This window comes from Oncorhynchus clarkii, chromosome 8 (genome assembly GCF_045791955.1).
Source record: "Oncorhynchus clarkii lewisi isolate Uvic-CL-2024 chromosome 8, UVic_Ocla_1.0, whole genome shotgun sequence".
Classification (NCBI taxonomy): Eukaryota; Metazoa; Chordata; class Actinopteri; order Salmoniformes; family Salmonidae; genus Oncorhynchus; species Oncorhynchus clarkii.
Genome location: NC_092154.1, coordinates 32667878 through 32695750, shown reverse-complemented (window position 1 = coordinate 32695750; position 27873 = coordinate 32667878).

Below are 27873 nucleotides of genomic sequence, written 5' to 3'. Positions count from 1 at the left end.
CTCTTTAAATTGATAAAGTGTATTAGATAAGCTTGATAGTTTGTCTTGAAAGCATATTATACACAGACATCCTCCCCTGTCTCTGCATTGAAAGGCTGGAACACACACACACCATAATGCACAAACTCAATGCTGTGTAAAGCAGCATGCATGCCTGTAAATGAAGGAGCTTGATCAATTTCATGCTTGTAAAAGGATCCTGGCACTCATTTAATCTCTTTACTTTCCAGTGGGCCTACTCTATTGTTTGAGTGAAGTCTCAATTCTTCCCCCAGACAACCAAGAGTTTCTATCATTTAAAATGGCATGCGAAAAACAACCACATTCAAAAACACAAACCTAACCTAAATGTAGAAATACTCAATTTCACTTCTCTGAGGAACAAGATGACTAAATGCAGAAAATGACTATATTTTTAATTGAAGCAGTTAGAGAACAATAACCTGCATTGCTATCGACATTAGTTGATACGTGTACTGTACATGGCGAGAGAAATCCCTGTCCTTCTGCCAGTGAATGAGCGATATGTCTCCATGCAGAGCCAACAGAGGGACAGTGGTGATCAAGCCATTGTGATTACCATAAAACAGTTTTAATATTACATTGGTGTAGCGTAGCTCCCTTATACCCTGGAGGAAGTGGAATAGATTAACCCTGCTCGCTTGTCAAACTGTTTTCTGGTTAAACAGCGTACCACTGAGTCAAACTATTCTTCCACAGGGACCACCTGCTGGTTTTAGCTACCGCTTATGTGACTATCACTGGGACTTTCTCCTTAGCTGTTTAAAAAAAACTTAGTTGACAATGGAAGGAAGACAGGATCGCCTGGTTTGTGTCCCCCCTAGAGGGAAAATCAAAGATATAGAAAATAATGACTTCATGATAATTAATAATAATTGTAATATTTTCAACTAGTTTATAGGAAGGGGAAGAGGCAGGTAAAATAAGGATTTCTTGAGACAATTGAGACATGGATTGTGTGTGTGCCATTTAGGAGGGTGAATGAGCAAGACAAAATATTTAAGTGCCTTGAACTGGCTATGGTAATCAGGCGCACCGGTTTGATTGTGTAAAGAACTGCATCACTGCTGGGTTTATAACGCTCAACAGTTTCTCGTGTGTATCAAGAATGGTCCACTACCCAAAGGACATCCAGCCAACTTGACACAACTGTGGGAAGCATTGGAGTCAACATGGACCAGCATCCCTGTGGAACGCTTTCGACACCTTGTAGAATCCATGCCCCAAAGAATTTAGGCTGTTCTGATGGCAAAAAGGGGGGGTTCTTTATGTTTTGTACACTCAGTGTATGATGATGACGAAGACAATATGGTTAGTCATAATACTACAACTACTGCTAATTATTATACATTTTGGTATCAACACTGCAATTATTAGTATTAGTAGAATAAGTAGAATTAGTAGTAGCCTATTATTCGTAGTAGTCGTAATAGTCATAGCAGTAGTAATTCTAGTGGTATCATTATCTTCATTGTCATCATTATATTCATTATTGCTAGGAAGTCTTTATTTTCTGGGGCTTCATTTTTTTTGTGTGAAAGACAATGCAAGTATGTCGAAGAGAGTCAACCCACTGGGCACACTACATCATTTAATATAATAGCAGAACCAAATGACCTAGATTGCAGTTGAGATTATATTAGAAGTACATGGTGCAAGTGCCATTTGACCAGGGTTGGGTAGGTTACTTTATCAATGTAATCCGTTACAGTTACTAGTTACTTGTCCAAAATTGTAATCAGAAACATAATTTTTGGATTAAAACGGAATCTGATTACATTCCATTACTTTTAGATTATTTCCCCCTTAACCCTCCTGCTGTGTTCCGGTCGAATTGGACAGATTTAGAAGTTTTCTCTCTGAAAAATTTAGTTAATTTACTCTGATTGTCATAAGATGACATGACTTTGTCCACACAGGGCATCTGAACACACAAAATACATTTAGATGATATTCATTACATTTTGGGTGTTTTATTTAACTTTTGTACACCTGTGGTGTTCCCGGTCAAAAATGACCGGTCATTAGAGATGAATGGGTGAGACTACAATTAGTGAATAAAATTGAGTTCAGGCACATACCCAATCCTCAGATGGACATGCTTCCTCTCCCAAACCCCCACATGCATGTGTGTTTGAACACACACACACACACACACACACACACACACACACACACACACACACACACAAACACACACACACACAGACACACACACACACACCTCACTCCCCTTCTTGGCTTCCATAGCAACCCCCACGGGAACCTTTCCCCAATAGAATCTTTCCCCCACGGGAATCACACCTGTTGGCATTCTCACTCGCTCTGGTATATGAAGCTTTTTTGAAGCCCTGTTCACAATTCATTCTGCGGCAGCACAATGACCAAATAATATACTGTATGTGAGGCTCTTGATCATATCTTTGACCACGACACAAAGTAGTCTGTGATAAATAATACATTATCTTTCATCTGAGTATATCTTATAGTCAAAATAATCCAAACATTACTTTTTTTTAACTCACAATGAGTTGTATGAGCTCAGAGCAATGAGTCCTACAGGCCATGAATTGTGACGGTGTTGCGTTCGGAGGTGAAGGAGTCAGGCGCAGGAGAGCAGACATGTCTGAGATGCGTACTTTTAATAGACAAGTCCACCAAATACAGGTGTGGCACATTCCAAAAGTCAAACACCCTCGACAACAGAGACACCCATTACTCACGCAAGGAGGAACAAACAAAGCTCCTAAATAACACATTCTTATTCGATGCGTGAAACAAAAAAATTGGGCACAACCTCACCGAGCTGCATCACAAAATAAAACACATCCCGCACAAACCTAGGCAGGCAACAGGGTAAATATATTCACACAGAAATGAAGGCAAATGAAACCAGGTGTGAAAGAACCAAAGACAAAACAAACAGAAAAGGAAAAAAAGGATCAGGGATGGCAAGTAGGCCTGCAACTGCCGAGCGCCCGCCCGTTCGGGAGAGGAACTACCTTCAGTGGAAGTCGTGACATGAATAGTAAATAGAAGTTCAAATCTTGTAATGTTCACAATAACTTAAGTTGATAAAAAGATCTAACACAACATTAGGTGATAATATATGTATTATTGTGGATTTATAATCAGCTATAATGGGGCGGTCATTTTGGACCGGGAACCCAGAATGAATTAACTTGAAATGAACACAACAGGAGGGTTAAGAGACATTAGAAGAAGTCAAACATGTATGTTACTGTACCAATTGAACAACATCTACAGCTGGCCATTAATGGATGTTAAATTTTACTTTATGGGTTGGTTATGTAGGCTTCTTCTAACCCATCGCTTTCTACTACATATAATAGGATACAATTATATATTGACATTAAAAACCAAAGTCTTTCCAGTCATTCTAATAAATGTTATGCCCCTTGATCTTCAAATCAAATCTAATTTTATTTGTCACATACACATGGTTAGCAGATGTTAATGCGAGTGTAGCGAAATGCTTGTGCTTCTAGTTCCGACAATGCAGTAATAACCAACAAGTAATCTAACTAACAATTCCAAAACTACTGTCTTATACACACAAGTGTAAGGGGATAAAGAATATGTACATAAAGATATATGAATGAGTGATGGTACAGAGCGGCATAGGCAAGATACAGTAGATGGTATCGAGTACAGTATATACATATGAGATGAGTATGTAAAAAAAGTGGCATAGTTAAAGTGGCTAGTGATACATGTATTACATAAAGATGCAGTAGATGATATAGAGTACAGTATATACGTTGTCACGGTCGTCCTCCTCTTCATCGGAAAAGAAGAGAGGCGAAACGGATCAGAGAAGCAATATGCGGTGTGGTATGTGTTCATAGTGAATTTTAATAAAGAGAACACTGAACACTATACAAAGGAGTAACAAAAAACAATAAACCAAATACGACCGTGAAGCTACAAATGAGACCTGTGCTGACACAAGCCACTAACATAGACAATCACCCACAAACAAACAGTGCAACCCAGGCTACCTAAGTATGATTCTCAATCAGAGACAACTAATGACACCTGCCTCTGATTGAGAACCATACTAGGCCGAAACATAGAAATGACCCAAGACATAGAAAAACAAACATAGACTGCCCACCCAACTCACGCACTGACCATACTAAATAAATACAAAACAAAGGAAATAGGTCAGAACGTGACAGTATACATATGAGATTAATAATGTAGGGTATGTAAACATTATATTAGGTAGCATTGTTTAAAGTGGCTAGTGATATATTTTACATAATTTCCCATCATTAATGTGGCTGGAGTTGAGTCAGTGTGTTGGCAGCAGCCACTCAATGTTAGTGGTGGCTGTTTAACAGTCTGATGGCCTTGAGATAGAAGCTGTTTTTCAGTCTCTCGGTCCCAGCTTTGATGCACCTGTACTGACCTCGCCCTCTGGATGATAGCGGGGTGAACAGGCAGTGGCTCGGGTGGTTGTTGTCCTTGATGATCTTTATGGCCTTCTTGTAACATCGGGTGGTGTAGGTGTCCTGGAGGGCAGGTAGTTTGCCCCCGGTGATGCGTTGTGCAGACCTCACTACCCTCTGGAGAGCCTTACGGTTGTGGGTGGAGCAGTTGCCGTACCAGGCGGTGATACAGCCCGCCAGGATGCTCTCGATTGTGCATCTGTAGAAGTTTGTGTGCTTTTGGTGACAAGCCGAATTTCTTCAGCCTCCTGAGGTTGAAGAGTCGCTGCTGCGCCTTCTTCACGATGCTGTCTGTGTGGGTGGAACAATTCAGTTTGTCTGTGATGTGTACGCCGAGGAATTTAAAACTTGCTACCCTCTCCACTACTGTTCCATCGATGTGGATAGGGGGGTGTTCCCTCTGCTGTTTCCTGAAGTCCACAATCATCTCCTTAGTTTTGTTGACGTTGAGTGTGAGGTTATTTTCCTGACACCACACTCCGAGGGCCCTCACCTCCTCCCTGTAGGCCGTCTCGTCGTTGTTGGTATCAAGCCTACCACTGTTGTGTCGTCCGCAAACTTGATGATTGAGTTGGAGGCGTGCGTGGCCACGCAGTCGTGGGTGAACAGGGAGTACAGGAGAGGGCTCAGAACGCACCCTTGTGGGGCCCCAGTGTTGAGGATCAGCGGGGTGGAAATGTTGTTGCCTACCCTCACCACCTGTGGGCGGCCCGTCAGGAAGTCCAGTACCCAGTTGCACAGGGCGGGGTCGAGACCCAGGGTATCGAGCTTGATGACGAGCTTGGAGGGCACTATGGTGTTAAATGCCGAGCTGTAGTCGATGAACAGCATTCTCACATAGGTATTCCTCTTGTCCAGATGGGTTAGGGCAGTGTGCAGTGTGGTTGAGATTGCATCGTCTGTGGACCTATTTGGGCGGTAAGCAAATTGGAGTGGGTCTAGTGTGTCAGGTAGTGTGGAGGTGATATGGTCCTTGACTAGTCTCTCAAAGCACTTCATGATGACGGAAGTGAGTGCTACGGGGCGGTAGTCGTTTAGCTCAGTTACCTTAGCTTTAGCTGGCTGCACCGACTCCGATAGCGTCTCTCCAGTGAGCCATGTTTCCGTGAAGCAAAGAACGTTACAGTCCCTCTGGAATGCTACCCTTGCTCGGATTTCATCAACCTTGTTGTCAAGAGACTGGACATTGGCGAGAAGTATACTGGGGAGTGGTGCACGATGTGCCCGTCTCCGGAGTCTGACCAGAAGACCGCTACGTTTCCCTCTTTTACGAAGTCGTTTTTTTGGGTCGCCGGCTGGGATCCATTCCGTTGTCCTGGGTGAAAGGCAGAACACAGGATCCGCTTCGCGAAAGTCATATTCTTGGTCGTACTGATGGTGAGTTGACGCTGCTCTTATATTCAGTAGTTCTTCTCGACTGTATGTAATGAAACCTAAGATGACCTTGGTTACCAATGTAAGAAATAACACGTAAAAAAACAAAAAACTGCATAGTTTCCTAGGAACGCGAAGCGAGGCGGCCATCTCTGTCGGCGCCGGAAGTAGCAAGAGTGTAGCTGTGCAATAGGACATGTGTCACACCCTGACCATAGTTTACTTTGTATATTTCTATGTTGTGGTTGGTCAGGGTGTGATCTGAGTGGGCATTCTATGTTACATGTCTAGTTTGTCTAGTTCTATGTTCGGCCTGATATGGTTCTCAATCAGAGGCAGGTGTTCGTCATTGTCTCTGATTGGGAACCATATTTAGGTAGCCTGGGTTTCACTGTGTGTTTGTGGGTGATTGTTCCTGTCTATGTGTTTTCACCAGATAGGCTGTTTAGGTTTTCATTACGTTCTTTATTTTTGTAGTGTTTGTATTGATTCGTGTTTTACGTTTGTTTATTAAAACATGGATCGAAATCTACACGCTGCATTTTGGTCCGACTCTTCTTCTCATATAGAAAACCGTTACAGAATCACCCACCACAAAAGGACCAAGCAGCGTGTCAACAGGCAGGAGCAGCGCGAGGAGATGCGCAATAAGGATTTCTGGACATGGGAGGAAATCCTCGACGGGAGAGGACCCTGGGCTAAACCAGGGGAGTGTAGCCGCCTAAAGGTGCAGCAGGAGAAGAGACAGCAGCAGCAGGAGCAGCTGCAGTGGGAGAGGCTGCACCACCTGGAGAAATGGACATGGGAGGAGGAACTGGACGGTAAAGGACTCTGGGCTCAGCCTGGAGAATATCGCCGCCCCAAGGAAGAACTGGAGGCGGCGAAAGCTGAGAGGCGCAGATATGAGGAGGCAGCACGACGTAGCGGATGGAAGCCTGAGAGGCAGCCCCAAAAATTTCTTGGGGGGGGGGCTAACAGGGAGTATGGCTACGCCAGGTAGGAGACCTGGGCAGACTCCCTGTGCTTACCGGGGGGCTAGAGAGACCGGACAGGCACCGTGTTATGCAGTGGTGCGCACGGTGTCTCCAGTGCGGGTGCATAGCCCGGTGCGGTATATTCCAGCTCCGCGTGTCGGCCGGGCTAGATTGAGCGTCGAGCCTAATGCCATGAAGCCGGCTCTACGCAGCTGGTCCCCAGTGCGTCTCCTTGGGCCGGCTTACATGGCACCAGCCTTGCGCTCGGTGTCTCCGGTTCGCCTGCATAGCCCAGTGCGGGCTATTCCACCTCGCCGCACTGGCAGGGCGACCGTGAGCATTCAACCAGGTAAGGTTGGGCAGGCTCGGTGCTCAAGAGCTCCAGTGCGCCTGCACAGTCCGGTTTTTCCAGTACCACCTCCACACCCCAGCCCTCCGGTAGCAGCTCCCCGCACCAGGCTTGCTGTGCGTGTCCTCGGCCCAGTACCACCAGTGCCAGCACCACGCATCAGGCCTACAGTGCGTCTCGCCTGTCCAGCGCTGCCAGAGCCTTCCTCCTTTTCAGCGCTGTTGGAGTCTCCCGCCTGTTTAGCGCTGTCAGAGCTTTCCGCCTCTACAGCGCTGCCGGAGTCTCCCGCCTGTTCAGAGCTGCCAGTCTGCAAGGAGCTGCCAGTCTGCAAGGAGCTGCCAGTCTGCAAGGAGCTGCCAGTCTGCAAGGAGCTGCCAGTCTGCAAGGAGCTGCCAGTCTGCAAGGAGCTGCCAGTCTGCATAAACCTGCCAGTCTGCAAGGAGCTGCCAGTCTGCAAGGAGCCGCCAGAGCTGCCAGTCTGCAGGATGCCGCCAAAGCTGCCAGTCTGCAAGGAGCCGCCAGAGCTGCCAGTCTGCAAGGAGCCGCCAGAGCTGCCAGTTAGCATGGAGCAGCCAGAGCCGCCAGTCAGCATGGAGCAGCCAGAGCCGCCAGTCAGCATGGAGCAGCCAGGGCCGCCAGTCAGCATGGAGCAGCCAGGGCTGCCAGTCAGCATGGAGCAGCCAGTCAGCATGGAGCAGCCAGAGCTGCCAGTCAGCATGGAGCAGCCAGTCAGCATGGAGCAGCCAGAGCTGCCAGTCAGCATGGAGCAGTCAGTCAGCATGGAGCAGCCAGAGCTGCCAGTCAGCATGGAGCAGCCAGTCAGCATGGAGCAGCCAGAGCTGCCAGTCGACCAGACTCTTCCAGATCTGCCAGTCGACCAGACTCTTCCAGATCTGCCAGTCGACCAGACTCTTCCAGATCTGCCAGTCGACCAGACTCTTCCAGATCTGCCAGTCGACCAGACTCTTCCAGATCTGCCAGTCGACCAGACTCTTCCAGATCTGCCAGTCGACCAGACTCTTCCAGATCTGCCAGTCGACCAGACTCTTCCAGATCTGCCAGTCGACCAGACTCTTCCAGATCTGCCAGTCAGCCAGGATCTGCCAGATCTGCCAGTCAGCCAGGATCTGCCAGATCTGCCAGTCAGCCAGGATCTGCCAGATCTGCCAGTCAGCCAGTATCTGCCAGAACCGCCAGCCAGCCAGGATCTGCCGGATCCAACTACCTGCCTGAGCTTCCTCTCAGTGCTGAGCTTCCTCTCAGTGCTGAGCTTCCTCTCAGTGCTGAGCTTCCTCTCAGTGCTGAGCTACCCATCAGTCCCGAGCTACTTCTGTCCCGAGCTGTCATTTAGGAGGGTAACCTATCTAGGGACGCTAAGGAGGTGGACTAAGACTATTATGGAGTGGGGTCCACGTCCAGCGCCAGAGCCGCCACCGCGGACAGATGCCCACCCAGACCCTCCCCTATAGGTTCAGGTTTTGCGGCCGGAGTCCGCACCTTGGGGGGGGGGGGTACTGTCACACCCTGACCATAGTTTACTTTGTATATTTCTATGTTGTGGTTGGTCAGGGTGTGATCTGAGTGGGCATTCTATGTTACATGTCTAGTTTGTCTAGTTCTATGTTCGGCCTGATATGGTTCTCAATCAGAGGCAGGTGTTCGTCATTGTCTCTGATTGGGAACCATATTTAGGTAGCCTGGGTTTCACTGTGTGTTTGTGGGTAATTGTTCCTGTCTATGTGTTTTCACCAGATAGGCTGTTTAGGTTTTCATTACGTTCTTTATTTTTGTAGTGTTTGTATTGATTCGTGTTTTACGTTTGTTTATTAAAACATGGATCGAAATCTACACGCTGCATTTTGGTCCGACTCTTCTTCTCATATAGAAAACCGTTACAACATGGAAACATGGAATTATAGATTAGCCAAATAGTTTTACCTGAGCATAACTCCAAAACTAAGGACTTATTAGCCAGCCCTACTCTGTTTTGATTTTGTTGACATGGAGGACTGATTGGGCATTTTTTTTTATTTTTTTATTTTTTGAACCTTTATTTAACTAGGAAAGTCAGATAAGAACAAATTCTTATTTACATTGACGGCCTACCCTAGCCCAACCCGGACGACGCTGGGCCAATTCTGCGCCACCCTATGGGACTCCCAATCACGGAATCATTGATTCCCAATCACAAATCATTGATTCGAGTTGAAAAATAAATGCTGCGCTCATGGAATGGCATGCCTTGAGCACTACTGAAAAGTGCTATTTACATGTGAAAATGACTTCCATATGCTGCATCTATTGTTTACCTTATTGTTGGTGACACTTTGATATCTTGATAATATGGAGCTGTTTAAAGGGCAAGTCCACAGATGAAACAATAACAAAACGGACTCCCTGCCTCTGTTTTGGTAAAAAGCTGAGGGATGGGCCTGGAGAAATGTAACCACTCTCAGATTAACAGACAGAGCTATGGATGCAAGGACTGGCCATCCGTGATATCATAATTATTGTTTTAACCATGTTATGAGGCTATACAGTGTTTGTTTACGTTTACAAACATTGGAGAAAAACAAGTTTATATTTTGGGTTCTCATGGAGTGTAACAGTTGAACTAAGCTCATGAGACATTTATCCGAAGTGTGCGAGTTTGAGTATGTGTCCATTGGGCCTATGAATTATTTGTATTTTTATCAGCATGAATTCAATTGAGCAATAAAAGCCTCAGTTTTATTCCATAGGCTAGGATCTGCACTATGCAGCTGTTGCAAGACCCCATTTTTCACTGGCTGTCCACTGGTTTCAAAAACAATGATTGATAGGTAGCTTAAACTTCTTGAATTCAACCATTATTGGGTTCAAATACACATTTAGATTTGTGAACATCCATCCACAACAACCACAATCCGTAAGCCGCAAACAGCTAAATGAGAGAGCAGCAGTGTGATTCACATCAATGCGCTAAGTAGATATCAATAATAAGTGATATCCGTATCGTTGTAGACTATATCACTGCAGTCGCACCATTGGAAGACATAGCTTGGACTGTAGCCCACAAAAGCCTAGTCCTGCTTTTTTCCTACAATCCATAAATCACATTTGGTGTGTCATCATAGTGGAAACATTTTTAGCTTGCACCTTTTTTTAATGATGAAGTGTCAAAGATTTTTTTTCGCAAACATCCTTTCTAAATGTAAAAGTAATCCTTGAAGTATTCATCTAGTTTTTCTGTGATCTGATTACAATATTTTAGCTGGTAACGTAAAAGTCAGTTTTTTTTGTAATCCGTTACTCCCCAACCCTGCATTTGACATTCTACGCAGATTCTTACAGCAATTGTGAAGCTCTCCACATAGCATGCATACTGTAGGTCATTGCAGGTATCTTAAACAGGCACGCTTTGTGTGATTACATACGAAGAAATGTATAGTTACAGTAACCTCCAAATGTGGCCATGGATATTACTCATTTGGTTGAATGTTAAATGAGTTTGTAAGATAGCCTTAACGTTAGGCTATTTACTGTATTAGCACTCAAATCCATGAAAATGAATAACCCAAGGAGACCGAGATGCAAAAATAATATACTTAATTTAATCCGTGCTCGAAAACATAAAGTGTGCAAGGTGCTATAAAAAAATAAAAAAATAAAAAAGGAGCATATGTTTCAGCCTTATGCCATCATCAGTGCTGTACAAACAGGTTTTAAAGAGAAACATATGCTGTGTGTAACAGGCACAAGTGCAAGCAGATACAGTAGTTGATTAGATACTGGCGAATAGGGAGTCAATCAAATCAAATCAAATTTATTTATATAGCCCTTCGTACATCAGCTGATATCTCAAAGTGCTGTACAGAAACCCAGCCAATGCATGTTATCAAGGAATATGTAGAATCATTTAAAAAAATTGACAATTCAAATGTCACGTACAGCCTATTGTTACTTTTTTTTCAGATAGTGGATATAATGTTGGTACGAATTCAACATATTGTTTTCCTCCACTATATTCACTGCCACTTAAAATTCCAATAAAAAACATAGTTTGTAATCCCAGAGCCTGAAAATTACGCTGTTTTAAAACTACTCAATTGCTAATAGCTATATTTTTGTACAGGCTTTTCAGTTTCATCGATCCCACTTTTTCACAGCTCCCTGACAAATTTACAGTTTACAAATTCTGACTTTATGCTAAAAGGACTCTCCATTTCTAATATGCTTTGTTGACTCATCGAGGGGGGGATGGAGAAATAGGAGGAACTTGAGGAATAGATGGAAGAAAGGAAGGTCCTATTTGGGTGTCACGGAGCGGATCTGGTGCTTTACTTTGCTTATAGGATTTAAACTTACCAGCAAGTCCCATTCAATAATCATGATGCAATGTAGTAAAAAGATGAAAGACGTTATAGGTTGGATAAGATATCTCTTGACGAATAAAAACTCGCAAACAGTGTACTGTAATCTTTATGTGCAGTCGTTGTTGTGGGATGTGGTTGGTAGTCTGGCTGGGTTTTCCTTTAACCATTTGTCACACCTTATTCTGTACATTTTGAATGCTACCATTGGCAACTCCTGATATAGGAGTGATACTATTTTTACATGAGTAAATATTATTCTTTGTGAGCGGGGAGAATTGTGGTTAAATGGTGATGATAATTGTGTGTGGGAGAGGTAATAACAAGCTTCCTATCTGCAGCTTGTGATGCCAACTAGATGACAGGCCCAAAGCAGTTTTAATCATTGTTTTCCTTTTTGATTATACTCTGACTGAGGTCATATTATATTCATCATGCCGTGCTTTGATGGATTGCTGAATCCTCCTCCCATTCCATCTACCCTTATTCATTTGTTGATACGTCATATTCCATTCCCAAAGAAAATGTGATAAGAATTAACACTGGCAAGCACCGAGGAGAGGCCGAAAAAAAGGATGACCTCTAAAATTAAATTAAACACTGTCAAAATGTTTTGCGTAATTCATAATGAAAAAAAGCACATTTGCCCTTGGCTGATTAGCAGGATCGGATTGAATATCTGCTCCCCCTTCTGAGGTTTCATGAGGGTCAGTGTTAACAAAAGGTTGCGCCATTGAGCGTCTGCGTGTCATCACCAGGATTACAGCCTATTACATGGGCTCATCAGCTGAGGTCAGGGAGGCTACCGTCAAACGTGCTTTAATTAAGAAGAAGTGATGATATCCCTAACTCCTGCTCGCTTACTTGCTCTCTCTGTCTGTCTCTCTTCCTTTCTTTCTTTCTCTCTCTCCTTCTCTCCCTCTTTCTTCCTCCCACCCGTTGCCTTCCTTTACTGCTAAAGGAACATTGAATTAGAGTAGGTTCCATCTGTGAAATCTCAGGCTTTCAGCAAGGTCAAGGTTTTTTTGTAGGGAATGTTTCAAATGGAGTGCGACATCTCTGCAGTGTTCAGGATACTGATGAAAGTCAGTATGTTGCAAAAGAGGTTCTTCTCAGAGTATAACTTAACATGGTTTTACAAAATTCTGAGCAGAGAATGGAGGTGAGTGTGACCTCATTAGAGCACTGGGTAGAGCAGGGCCTTGGAGAGATTGGCCAGGTAAACAAACTTCCTGTAATTACACTGTCTGAAGCACTGAAATTTGCTGCTATGTAAATTGGCTGCAGTGTTTCAACACAGAAGGCCAATTGACTACCTAGTTATTCCCATTCATCCTTGTAATCTCGACAGTTCTTGACATTGACATTTGTCTATTACAAGATACTTATTGCAATCACGAAGATATGCGTTTTAATTTGTGGCTGTCACGATCTTGGAAATGAGCGGGCTAAGGCGCAGCGTGAGTAAAGTTCCACATATTTATTTAAGTGAAACAAACAAAACAAAACTTACAAAGACTGTGAGGACATAGTGCCCAAACACACCAACAAACAATCAATATCCCACAAAACACAGGTGGGGGAAATAGCTACCTAAATATGACCCCAATCAGAGGCAATGATAAACAGCTGCCTCTAATCGGGAACCACATTAGCACCAACATAGAAATAGATATACTAGATCACCCCCTAGTCACGCCCTGACCAAGGGCTCTCTATGGTTAGGGCGTGACAGTGGCCTAATTTTTGAAGACAGTGACAGTGGACAAGACAGTGGAGAAGACTAAAATAGAATAGAATAGAAAAGAATAGAAGCATCACAGGCAGTGAACAACCGTATACAGAATTATAGATGGGCATTTCCACATTAAAGACCCATGAGCATTGACATATGCTATAGGAGCATGTTAAATTGGGTGTCAAATTAAAGCTAAGAGTCTTCTTAAATATTTTATTAAGGAATACATAAACATTTTCCAACTATTTTAAATCCTAAAAATATGGAATAAGCAAAGGTATTGATTTCAGGTCAAACAGATGGAAAAGGGGTCTTAGACAACACCTACCAGAAAAAGTCTTCAAAGCTAGCACAAATACATCAAAACACATTCATGTTGAAGTAAAGACCAACTAGTATCAACACATATTTTGTTTTGAAAAAAGTATTTGCCTTGTGATTTAGAACTCTGTTACTAAAAACCAACATATCTTTGAGATATTTAATAATTTCCCTCCTTCACGAGGAGGCAAGATAATGAAAGTTCACAGGAGAAACAAATAAACGTAGACCTACCAATTAGTTATTAAAGTGTTTTTACTGATATCATTCATTATTACGCTTATGAATTATTAAGTGATTCGAACGTGCAACGCTGTTACCAAATCGGTAACGGAATGACAGAAAAATCAGTAACAGAATTACTGCAGTTGAATTGGCTACAATAGGACATCATATTAGTCACAAACCACAGTTGGGTCACCTGCTACTGTCCCTCCCTTCCACTGGCATAATGTTATGCCCAGCTCATAATTGTTTTTTTCTCTTTCTGTGGTCTGGTGGTCAAAGCAAGACTGTGAAAATAGTCTGGTCAACCTCTCTTTCTCCTCTCTCTCTCTCGCTCTCTCTTTGTTCTTTCTGCCGCACTCTCTCTGTTCTCTCTTGCTCTTTCCAGTTAAGGTAAACTCTCCTGGCTCTTACTTACACCTACCCTCTTTCCATTTACTGTAACAAGCATCCTCACCTACTGAGCACCGACCAACATTGGACGTCCATAGTAGTACAGTATTAAAACAGTAAAGAAAAGTACAGTACACTAGAGAGTACAGTATGGTGTACTGTATTGCAGTGTACTCTATTGTACTGTACAGAACATATCTACCTTGCTGTACTCTACTGTACTGAACTCTACTCTACTCTACTCTGCTGTGCTGTGCTGTATTGTGATGTTCAAACTTGTGAAATATAGACATTTATGATTGGTTCAGATTTGGTCTGGTCCGTACCAAACAAATGTGGTCTTGTTTGGGGGTGGAGCTCATTACAATAATAGCCAATGTGGAGAATAATACCCACATTTGCTAAAGAATGATGCTGCTTATTTCTACCTTTGTGTGCCTATTCCGGAGACATCACCATGCTGTTAATATCCATAATTATGCATTTCTGTATAGTACAGATCAGGGATATATGATGTAGTTCCATTACCATAATCATGTTACCGACTGTAAATCCACTTCACATACTGTAGTTCAATAACCAAAACAGAGGTTTTCAACCTCAAGGTGTCATGTCATAGCTGACAGCCCCTTCTTTTTGCAGAAATCTTGGAATCTTAATTCGGAACTGAGTATATGGAAAACGTGGTCGCATTAAAAACTGAGCGAGATTTTACGGTAATTCTGTCATCTGGACATTTATTCCAGTAAATGTGTTTTTGTGAAATTTTTGTAAATTGATCAAAGTAGTCCTTGTGGATGGAGTTGCATGGTTTGTTAAACTTTGAAATCAATGTGTTTTGTTCAAAATGCATTTTAACGTGTAAAATCTGAGTCAAAGCAAAATTCCATTATCGTGGAATTGCCCAGATCTGATTGTGACTCCCTCTGTCGTAGCGTACTCACACCCTATCCCTCACCATTATCACCTCTAAAAGTAGTGGCATAGGAGGCGAGCAGAGAACAAATAACAGAGTGAAGCTGCAGATGTTGTAGATATGATGGGGGAAAGTATAGAAGCGGCCCGGTAGGTCAAGGCTGAACACCCATTCCTGTGCAAATTAAGCAGCCGTATGAACAATCATCCAGGCCTCTTGAAGACCGCATCCATCACATGAGTAATACCATTATCGTTCACTGTTCACTGCGGCTGAAAGCCGTATAATCGTCCTTATTCCCTTGCATCAGTCAAAGGATATTGAACCTCTAAACACATACACCCAATGGACACACACACACACACACATCCTGTATACGTTCTAACAGTGTAGTGTAATATAGGTTATTAGAATGGCACATGATCACTTATTACCTGTACTTCTAGGACACAAGATAAAGTTATCTTTGACCGTTTATGTTTTATTTCTAAATTAGGCCAGGTACATTAATCTTCACGGTGACCTGATTATAAGCGTCTCACAGACAGACCCTCTGCTTCTGTGTCTCTGTGTCCAGGTCGACCTTGTTTTGCAGGGTATCTATCATAATCCCAGAAGTTACTAAACTCTCAAGGGTCAAATTGCCATGAGAGATGATCTCTCCCCTACTGTTCATCTCTTCTACAGTCAGAGGGGCTGTCAATCATGGACTATGAGTTACATGTTTGTGTTGGTAAACGTTTCAGAAATTGTATATCGACTTCCAGGTGCTGTGCTCTACATTAGCTCATTTTTGCAGAGATCATTATCGCTGTGATAGAGTTCTCTCTGTTACAGAACCACCTAGCCAGTATACAACTATAGCTACTCTCGATATGTCCGTCAGACTTAGGCTTGGCTAAATGATATTTTACCTGTCCTCAAATTAATCTTCCTAACATCTCTGACTGTCACTCATCGCATTGTGTAACGTATCGATAGGGGCCAGAAAATAGAGATCAGTACCCAAACCACTGACTGGGCTGGCCAAATCAATCCAATGTCTCAACAGAGCCAAGAACAAATGCCTCTGCTTAAAGTCTATTCAAATTCCTGCCTTAGTCCGTGAAGCAAATATAAACAATGCTAATGCATTGTATTTCCATTTCTCTAGTTCCAAATCTCCGACAGAGCCAAGCCACTTAATTACCAGGTTCAATCATTACTGAGCCTTGTCTTATTTTCTGTCTAGGGACGTTTTTGCATCGGTCTGCTGCATTGATTCTAGTCAGACTTAATGAATAATTACAATTTCTGCCGGCATGCAGAATCAACATCAGTGGCTCCCCATACTGACCTCTTTTGGTTCTGGCATCATTGCATTACGAAAGTTGGTGATTGTGTGAATTGAAGATATTTTTCAGTGACTGCCTTGGTGAGAGCGGCTCTCTGATTGCAAGATCAGTTTCTTGTTCTCTATTCTTATGATGTTTGTTTCAAAACACACCATCGACCCCAACAGGGACTCTTACAGATAATTGGCCATTGTTTCTGTCCCTCTGGAGATCACACAAATCGCAAGTGTTTATGCTTTTATCATGGCGACTTGAGTACAGTCATCTCAGTGTGAGGTGCAATACAGCATATTATAGCTGGCCAAATATGGATTTTTCAATGCGTTTCAGATGTTTTCGGAAGATGGGCAGGGACTCCACTGTCCTGACTTTAGGGAGAAGCTTGTTCCATCATTGGGGTGCCAGGACAGAGAAGAGCTTTGTATGGGCTGAGCGGGAGCTGCCCTCCCATAAGGGTGGGAGGACCAAGAGAGCAGAGGTGTCAGACCGGAGTGCTCAGGTTGGGTTGTAAGGTTTGAGCATAGCCTGAAGGTAGGCAGGGCAGTTCACCTTGCTGCTCCATAGGCAATCGTCAGGGTCTTGAAGATGATGCAAACTTTGAACTCTGAATGTCAGTGGAGTGTGAGGAGGAGCGGAGTTGCAAGGCAAGGTTGAACACCAGGCAGGCTGTGGCATTCTGGATAAGTGGCAGGGGTTTGATGGCACAAGCGGGGAGCCCAGCCAACAGAGATTTGCAGTAGTCCAGACGGGAGATAACAAGTGCCTCGATTAGGACCTGTGCCACTTCCTGTGTGAGGAAAGGTCACACTCTAAGGATGTTGCAGAGCATAATCCTTAAGGAGCAAGTCACTGCTTTGATGTTTGCAGAGAATGACAGAGTGTTGTCCAGGGTCACACCAAGCTTCTTTGCACTCTCCGGGAGGAAGAGCATCTTCTGTTTTGTTGAGGTTGAGTTTGAGATGGTGGGCCGACATCCAAGTTGAAATGTATGCCAGGCACACAAGATGCGTGTCGCCACATGGGTGTAAGAAGGGGAAAACGAGAAGAGTACTTGTGTCACCCGCAAAGCAATGAGAGGAAAGACCATGTCTTCGCACAGCTATTGAAGAGGAGTGGGACAACATTCCAGCGGCCACAATCAACAGCCTGATCAACTTTATGCGATGGAGATGTGTCACGATGCATGAGGCAAATGGTGGTCACACCAGATACGGACTGTTTTTCTGATCCACGCCCTTTTTTTAAGGTATCTGTGACTAACAGATGCATATCTGTTTTCCCAGTCATGTGAAATCCATTGATTATGAATTTATTTAAATTGACTGATTTCCTCATGTGAACTGTCAGTGATTTAATTGAAAATGTTGCGTTTATATTTTTGTTCAGTGTATAAATATGCATATAAACCCCATGGTTTCTCTTTTCTGTTTTTCTCTGTCTTTCTTCTCCATCATCCTCTTATTCTCATCCTACTCATCCATCTTGGTTTGTCTTACCTATTCGCAATTAACTTATCGTGCCTTCAGAAACTGTTCATGCCCCTTGACTTATTCCACATTTTTATAACCTGAATTCAAAATGGATCAACTCAACTTTTTTTCTCACCCATCTACACACCCTAATGACAAAGACAAAATACGTTTTTTGAAAATGTAATACAGAAATATCCTATTTAGATATTCACAACCCTGAGTCAGTATTCACACCCCTGAGTCACCCCTGAGCAGCTTTGGAAGAGATTACAGCCGTGAGTCTATCTGGTTAAGTGTCTGGTGGAAAGCAGACTGAACCAGGTTTTCCTCTAGGATTTAGCCTGTGCTTAGCTCCATTCCATTTCCTTTATATCCTGAAAACCTCCCCAGTCCTTAACGATTACAAGCATACCCTTTACATGATGCAGCCACCACTATGCTTGAAAATATGGATAGTGGTACTCAGTACTGTGTTGGATTGGATTTGCCCCCAAACATGTTGATTTGAATTCTGGACAAAAAGTGAATTGCTTTGCCACATGTTTTTGTTTTTTGGGGGGATAGATTGTGGCTTCTATCAATCTAATTGTCTGCATCATTTCTAATCCCCCATATCTTTTTTTGTGTCATTTTTTGTTGTTGCCTTGTTGCAAACAGGATGCATGTTTTGGAATATTGTTATTCTCTACAAGCTTCCTTCTTTTCTCTCTGTCAATTAGGTTAGTTTTGTGGAGTAACTACAATGTTATTATCCATCCTCAGTTTTCTCCTATCACAGCCATTAAACTAACTGTTTTAAAGTCACCAATGGCCTCATGATGAAATCTCTGAGCGGTTTCCTTCCTCTCCGGCAACTGAGTTAGGGAGGATGCCTGTATCTTTGTAGTGACTGGGTGTATTGATACACCATCCAAATTATAAATAATAACACCATGCTCAAAGGTATATTCAGCGTTTTCTTTTTTCTTTGACCCATCTACCAATAGATGCCTTTCTTTCCGAGGCATTGGAAAACCTCCCTGGTCTTTGTGGTTAAAGCTGTGTTTGAAATTCACTGCTTGACTGAGGGACCATACAGATAATTGTATGTGTGGGGTACAAAGATAAGAAAAATATAATTCAACTTTGACATTTTGGATGTTGTGTGTTGGCCAGCGACAAAAAAAAATGTTCATTTAATCAACTTTAATATCTGACGGTATCACAAAAAAAATTGGAAAAAGTCAAGGGGTGTGAATACTGTCTATATACTGTACAGTATATACTCCTACTGTGGACTTTACAATCTCAGTTCCATGCTCTAAACCCATTTCCTCTGGTCAAACTAACTACGTCATGCTGACCTGATGCAACGTTCAGTATGCAGCCAGATTTACGGCACAGTTGCTGAGTTAGAAACAACATTCATATTTTCCATGACCACATTATACAACATGTGTGGGTGCACAAATTTGGCCCAATATAGAATTAGAATTTTAAGAACAACAATAAGCAATACCGTTACGACCTGCTGAGGTCATCCCTTGTGAGATAAATAATAAGAATGATAATAATACATTTCATTTTTATAGAATCTCAAAGTTGCAAAAAAAAATATTTTCAAGGAGCTAGGAGTTGATGGGAGATGGTCTTCCACAGTTAGATGATGATGCAGTTCAGTAAAGGAGTAGCTTGTACGGAGGGGTTGTCGATGGTACAGCCATGGAGGGAGAAACATCAGTCAGACTGGCAGGCCCAGAATTTTTCATCAGACACCTCTGTCTCTGAAGTTCACAGCTCGTACTTCTCCTCTGTAGGAAGGCTGGAACATCCACCACCAAAAGTGTAGCACCCACTTAGGTGATGCTTCGGAAGCTATAAGCACCTGAGAGACCACCACACCTCAGAAGTAATCAGTAACAGTGTCCTACGAGGCGAGCCTCTGTAATCCCCTCACACAGTCCACATCCTTACCGAAACAGGTGGCAGCTGGAATAAAAAGCTGGTGCTGTGTTGATCAGTTGTTGATACATCATTCAAATTAGATTAGCCAGCTAGCTAGCTATAGCTAGCCATGTCAAGTAAACAGACTTCCCATTTTTAGTCTTGCAACTCCATGTGTCACCACCAGATATTTTAGCTCAACCCTCAACAGGTTATCAAACCACCCCCTCAAAAAATACTTAGCTAAAACGAACAAAAATAGCTACAATATTTACAGCTCTTTCTCATGGCGCCATGGCAACCACGAAACATGATACTTAGGAGATGGCAGTGTCAATGCAAGATTATTTTCAAAGTGGTTAAAGAGGACTCCTAATGAGAGAGAAACAATTATACATAACATTTTAGCCTAGAAGATTCAATCGAACTACATTTGCTTCCGGTGCATCACATTAATGATAATGAGATGAAAGAAACACAAAAACTGACACCTGTTGTCATTCCTAACACATGTTGATGATCATAACTTTCTTACATTTGAACTCTTATTAAGAGATGGAGTCTGGACAGGCTAATTGAGGAAACTTCCCAAATGGACTTAGAGTGAATTAGCGAACCACACACACACACACAGTAAAAGTCTAGAGCATAAAAGGCTTCACTGTTCACTCCTGCTTGGCTGCCAAATGTATATGTTTCCCCATAGTCCTAATACAGTGCCTTGCTAAAGTATTCGGCCCCCTTGAACTTTGCGACCTTTTGCCACATTTCAGGCTGCAAACATAAAGATATAAAACTATATTTTTTTGTGAAGAATCAACAACAAGTGGGACACAATCATGAAGTGGAACGACATTTATTGGATATTTCAAACTTTTTTAACAAATCAAAAACTGAAAAATTGGGCGTGCAAAATTATTCAGCCCCCTTAAGTTAATACTTTGTAGCGCCACATTTTGCTGCGATTACAGCTGTAAGTCGCTTGGGGTATGTCTCTATCAGTTTTGCACATCGAGAGACTGACATTTTTTCCCATTCCTCCTTGCAAAACAGCTCGAGCTCAGTGAGGTTGGATGGAGAGCATTTGTGAACAGCAGTTTTCAGGTCTTTCCACAGATTCTCGATTGGATTCAGGTCTGGACTTTGACTTGGCCATTCTAACACCTGGATATGTTTATTTTTGAACCATTCCATTGTAGATTTTGCTTTATGTTTTGGATCATTGTCTTGTTGGAAAACAAATCTCTGTCCCAGTCTCAGGTCTTTTGCAGACTCCATCAGGTTTTCTTCCAGAAGGGTCCTGTATTTGGCTCCATCCATCTTTCCATAAATTTTAACCATCTTCCCTGTCCCTGCTGAAGAAAAGCAGGCTGCCACCACATGTTTGACAGTGGGGATGGTGTGATGAGCTGTGTTGCTTTTACGCCAAACATAACGTTTTGCATTGTTGCCAAAAAGTTCAATTTTGGTTTCATCTGACCAAATGTTTGGTGTGTCTCCCAGGTGGCTTGTGGCAAACTTTAAACGACACTTTTTATGGATATCTTTAAGAAATGGCTTTCTTCTTGCCACTCTTCCATAAAGGCCAGATTTGTGCAATATACGACTGATTGTTGTCCTATGGACAGAGTCTCCCACCTCAGCTGTAGATCTCTGCAGTTCATCCAGAGTGATCATGGGCCTCTTGGCTGCATCTCTGATCAGTCTTCTCCTTGTATGAGCTGAAAGTTTAGAGGGACGGCCAGGTCTTGGTAGATTTGCAGTGGTCTGATACTCCTTCCATTTCAATATTATCGCTTGCACAGTGCTCCTTGGGATGTTTAAAGCTTGGGAAATCTTTTTGTATCCAAATCCGGCTTTAAACTTCTTCACAACAGTATCTCGGACCTGCCTGGTGTGTTCCTTATTCTTCATGATGCTCTCTGCGCTTTTAACGGACCTCTGAGACTATCACAGTGCAGGTGCATTTATACGGAGACTTGATTACACACAGGTGGATTGTATTTATCATCATTAGTCATTTAGGTCAACATTGGATCATTCAGAGATCCTCACTGAACTTATGGAGAGAGTTTGCTGCACTGAAAGTAAAGGGGCTGAATAATTTTGCACGCCCAATTTTTCAGTTTTTGATTTGTTAAAAAAGTTTGAAATATCCAATAAATGTCGTTCCACTTCATGATTGTGTCCCACTTGTTGTTGATTCTTCACAAAAAAATACAGTTTTATATCTTTATGTTTGAAGCCTGAAATGTGGCAAAAGGTCGCAAAGTTCAAGGGGGCCGAATACTTTCGCAAGGCACTGTATTTGAATTGAAGAAATGTGATCATAAATATTATTTAAGCGATCCACGTTAGACGTCCCTCCGAATGAAAAGCTCGGCAATCCTGTTGATGTAAGCTGCTGAACAGCGCACTTGCACTTGATATGCATTTATGGATGAGAAAGGGAATTTTCCTTTTCCAAAAAAGAGCTCTGTGGGGAATTGGAGAGTCCCTGTTTTGTGATCTGCTGCCGAAGTCAACAGCCAGGGTTTATAAAATAGGCCTAGGTACAATACATTGTTTATTGCACTTTGGATTAAATAGACACATTTGGCAAAGTTCAAGTTCAACTTTAATTCATTAGCACAAAATGAGTTAGACAAAAAAAAAAATTGTCTCTGGCTTGCATAGCACAGGTGTTGGTTGCCTAATTTCACTATAATAGGCTAGGCTTAATATAGGTTAAAATACAAATGAATCCTCTCAATTCCTCTTTTACAGTACCAGTCAGAAGTTTGGACACACCGACTGATTCCAGGGTTTTTCTTTATTTTTTACTATTTTCTACATTGTAGAATAATAGTGAAGACATCAAAACTATGAAATAACACATTTGGGAATCATATAGTAACCAAAAAAGTGTTAAACAAATCAAAATATATTTAATATTTGAGATTATTCAAAGTAGCCACCCTTTGCCTTAATGACAGCTTTGCAGACTCTTGGCATTCTCTCAAGCAGCTTCATGAGGTAGGCACCTTGAATGCATTTCAATTAACAGGACTGCCTTGTTAAAAGTAAATTTGTGGAATTTCATTCCTTCTTAATGCATTTGAGTCTTGTGTTGTGACAAGGTAGGGGTAGTATACAGAAGATAGCCCTATCTAGTAAAAGACCAAGTCCATATAATGGCAAGAACAGCTCAAATAGGCAAAGAGAATGAACAGTCCATCATTACTTTAAGACATGAATGTCAGTCAATGCAGAACATTTTAAGAAGTTTCTTCAAGTGCAGTTGCTAAAACCATCAAGCGCTATGATGAAACTGGCACAGGAAAGGAAGACCCAGAGTTACCTCTGCTGCAGAGGATAAGTTCATTAGAGTTAACTGCACATCAGATTGTATCCCAGATAAATGCTTCACAGAGTTCAAGTAACAGACTCATCTCAACATCAACTGTTCAGAGGAGACTGCATGAATCAGGCCTTCATGGTTGAATGTCTGCAAAGAAACCACTACTAAAGGACACCAATAAGAAGAAGAGACTTACTTGGGCCAAGAAACACGAGCAATAGACATTAGACCAGTGGAAATCTGTCCTTTGGTCTGATGAGTCCAAATGTCTTATTTTGGCTTCTAAAGGTGGTGTCTTTGTGAAACGCAGAGTAGGTGATCGGATAATCTCTGCATGTGTGGTTCCCACCATGAAGCATGGAAGAGGAGGTGTGGGGGTGTGGGGGTACTTTGCTGGGGACACTGTCTGTGATTTATTTAGAATTCAAGGCACACTTAACCAGCATGGCTACCACAGCATTCTGCAGCGATACGCCATCCCATCTGGTTTGCGCATAGTGGGACTACATTTTTTTTTTCAACAGGACAATGACCCAATACACCTCCAGGCTGTGTAAAGGCTATTTTACCCAGACGGAGAGTGATGGAATGCTGCATCAGATGACCTGGCCTCCACAATCACCCAACCTCAACCCAATTGAGATGGTTTGGGATGAGTTGGACTGCAGAGTGAAAGAAAAGCAGCCAACAAGTGCTCATCATATGTGGGAACTCCTTCAAGACTGTTGGAACAGCATTCCAGGTGAAGCTGGTTGAGAGAATGCCAAGAGTGTGCAAAGTTGTCATCAAGGCAAAGGGTGGCTGCTTTCAGTGGTGTAAAGTACTCCTTAAGTATTTTAAGTTTAAGCTTAAGTTTTTGGCATCTGTCCTTTACTTTTTCATTTTTTTGACTACTTTTACTTTACTACATTCCTTAAGAAAATACACCTAAAGGCACTTGTTACATTTTGAATGCTTAGCGGACAGGAAAATAGTCAAATTCACTCACTTACCAACCGAACAACCCTGATCATCCCTAATGCCTCTGATCTGGCGGACTCACTAAACTTACATGCTTAGTTTGTAATTATGTCTGAGTGTTGGAGTGTGCTCCCGGCTTTCCGTAAATTATAACAAGAAAATGGTGCCACCTAGTTTACAAGGAATTTGAAAATATTTTTTATTTTACTTTTGATACTTAAGTATATTTTATCAATTGCATTTATTGTTGATATGTTACACCAAATAATTGTACTTTTACTCCAGTAGACTTTTATTGGGTGACTTACTTTTACTTGAGTCATTTTCTATTTAGGTATCTTTACTTTTACTTAAGTAGGACAGTTGGGTACTTTTTCCATCACTTGCTATTTTGAATTGTTTAATCTTGATTCTACTTGAGACGCATATGTCTCAAGTAGGCACCTGGAAATGCAAATGCGCTACGCTAAATGCTAAATGTACTCGTTAAAACTCAAACCTTGATCAAAATTCACAAGCAGGGTATTGAATTAAAGCTACACTCGTTGTGAACCTAGCCAACAAGTCAGATTTTTAAAATGCTTTTCGGCGAAAGCATGAGAAGCTATTATCTGATAGCATGCACCACCTCAAAATGCCTGAATGCGACGTAAACAAAGACTCTGCTTATCCGACGCAGCACAAAACGCAGAAATAAAATATAAAACATTCATTAGCTTTGACGAGCTTCTTTCTTGGCACTCCTATATGCCCCATAAACATCACTATTGGGTCTTTTTTCCGTTTAAATCGGTCCATATATACCCAAAATAGCTTTCTATGGAAGCTGTGTCATTCAGAAAAAAACATCGTTTTTAAACGCTGCGTCATTTTTTTAAATTCAAAAAGTCGACGATAAACTTTCACAAAACACTTCGAAATCCTTTTGTAATCCAACTTTAGGTATTAGTAAACGTTTATAATCTATCAAAATTATTACAGAGCTATGTATATTCAATAGCTCCTCGTCTGCAAATCAATGGCTGCCAATGTCCACATTTACAGCATCCTGGTGGAGACTGGAAGAAACGGAAGCCAAATAGTTGGATTTTCCAACAAAACATTCAATTGAAAATGACGACAATGGCGACATCGTGTGGAATTTGTATGAATTGCATGCAGGTCGATATTAAATTTTGTCCCCTTTTAACAACCCATGGAAGTGACTTATGGAAATTATTTTTAGCTTTCAGAGAGCAGTTTTTCTTGCGTTTTTCAATGAAACACACGATCTGTTATAGTCACAACCGTGATTTAACCAGTTTTAGAAACTTCAGAGTGTTTTCTATCCACACATACTAATCATATGCATATACTATATTCCTAGCATGAGTAGCAGGACGCTGAAAAGTTGCGCGATTTTTAACAGAATGTTCGAAAAAGGAGGGGGTAGAAGTAAGAGGTTTTAACACGTTTTCAGTTACTACATGATTCCATGTGTTAGAAAATAGTAAAGATAAAGAAAAACCCTTGAATGAGTAGGTGTGTCCAAACTTTTGCTCTTGCTCGGTGGATATAAAATAGGCTACAGCATTCACAATGAACTGGAGGGGAAGTTTAAATGGCGAGAGCGTCTCTGGTGTGATGTCATCACATTGGCTGGTGGTAAAAATGAAAGAAACGGGAATCCTCTGATCTCCTAGAGCTCATTTATGATAGAATGTTCATATTTGAAGATTGCCAAAAGGCCCTGTCTGGGGGTATCATCGGATGGGGCCACAGTATCTCCTGACCCCTACTGTCTCAGCCTCCAGTATTTATGCTGCAGTAGTTTATGTGTCGGGGGGCTAGGGTCAGTTTGTTATATCTGGAGTACTTATCCTGTCTTATCCGGTGTCCTGTGTGAATTTAAGTATGCTCTCTCTAATTCTCTCTTTCTCTATCTCTCTCGGAGGGCCTGAGCCCTAGGACCATGCCTCAGGACTACCTGGCATGATGACTCCTTGCTGTCCCCAGTCCACCTGGCTGTGCTGCTGCTCCAGTTTCAACTGTTCTGCCTGCGGCTATGGAATCCTGACCTGTTCACCGGACGTGCTACCTGTCCCAGACCTATTATTTGACCATGCTGGTCATTTATGAACATTTGAACATCTTGGCTATGTTCTGTTATAATCTCCACCCGGCACAGCCAGAAGAGGACTGGCCACCCCTTATAGCCTGGTTCCTCTCTAGGTTTCTTCCTAGGTTTTGGCCTTTCTAGAGAGTTTTTCCTAGCCACCGTGCTTCTACACCTGCATTACTTGCTGTTTGGGGTTTTAGGCTGGGTTTCTGTACAGCACTTTGAGATATCAGCTGCTGTACGAAGGGCTATATAAATACATTTGATTTGATTTGATTTAAGGAGTGTAGTGTTAACTAACGAGACTGGTACTCAGGCTAGGTAATACAGCGTTCTCCAGAACAGTGTAATGATACTTGTTGTAGGGGACAATAAGATTGACCTATATTCATTATAACCCATTTACAATCATATTTTTGTCTTTATTTTCTTATGCATTATGATCTTTACTGCCTCCCCGGTATTGTTTAGGTTAATTATGGTGGTGGGAGAATCTATAGGGAAGATTGACAGGGGGGGGGGGGGGGACGACGACGACATCAATTCACACCTATTACCTGAATAAAGTGTATTGATGTATGTATTGTATACATCCTGTTCATGTTTGTGTTGACTGTTGATGTATGGTCTTGGGTTATCTTTACCTTGACCCTTGACGATGACGTTTGAATAATGATCCTGATTGAATTTTACAATGGCTCTTACATGATGTATACAATGCCTACAGCTAACTGAGTCTCATTATGTTCTCATATTGTTTAGTGTTGACTCATCCACCTTCAATTGACAATAGATCTAAGGGTATTGTTGAAGTGTTTACCCATGTGCTGTTACACAGACATCTGTGGTAAGTAGCAGACCTCGATTAAAATATTAGCCTATCAGAAATCTTTCAAATACGTTCAACGTTTACTTTAGCCTGTCTGGAGTGCCAGATGGTCGGGGTTTGGAGTTTTGTGGCAATTCAATTGGTTCCTTTCCAGACAAGCTCAATGAAGCCCAGCTGAAGTATTTAAACGGATTGCCAATAGTGTTTGAACCCGGGTCTGGTAAGCAGCAGTGACCAGTGTCCATGATGAGATGTGCCGGCTAGGCTGAAATTGCTGCTCACCCACACACTATTATTTTGCCACCTAGGATGATGAAATGTACAGCTGATAAACTTAGCAAGTGTGCGACACGGACATCAAAGGACGGCAAAATAAATATTTAATATTAATATAGAGCAGAAAATATACTCTGGCAAAATCACCATGTTTTAAAAATAGCATTGCGCCTCAAAATAGACTCAATGTTTTTGTGGCCTATATTTTATTTTGTGTGTGCTTACGGTCTCAGAAGCAATAAAGCGACAGAACTAAAACCATCACGAGGCCAATTTAACTGAATTCTGAGAGGTATTTGCAGCATTAAAAGTGTGAATGGTGTGAAAACAGTGAAAGCCAATTCCTCATTATAAGTCAACATAACGGCTCGCTAACTGAGATGCCGCCTCCATCTAGTGGACTGGAAGAGAAAGTTTCATCTTTGTGACGTTTAATTCACAACACCCGCTATTTTATAGGCAACGAACATATCATAGGCTATACGCTGACCCATAAGCTAGTT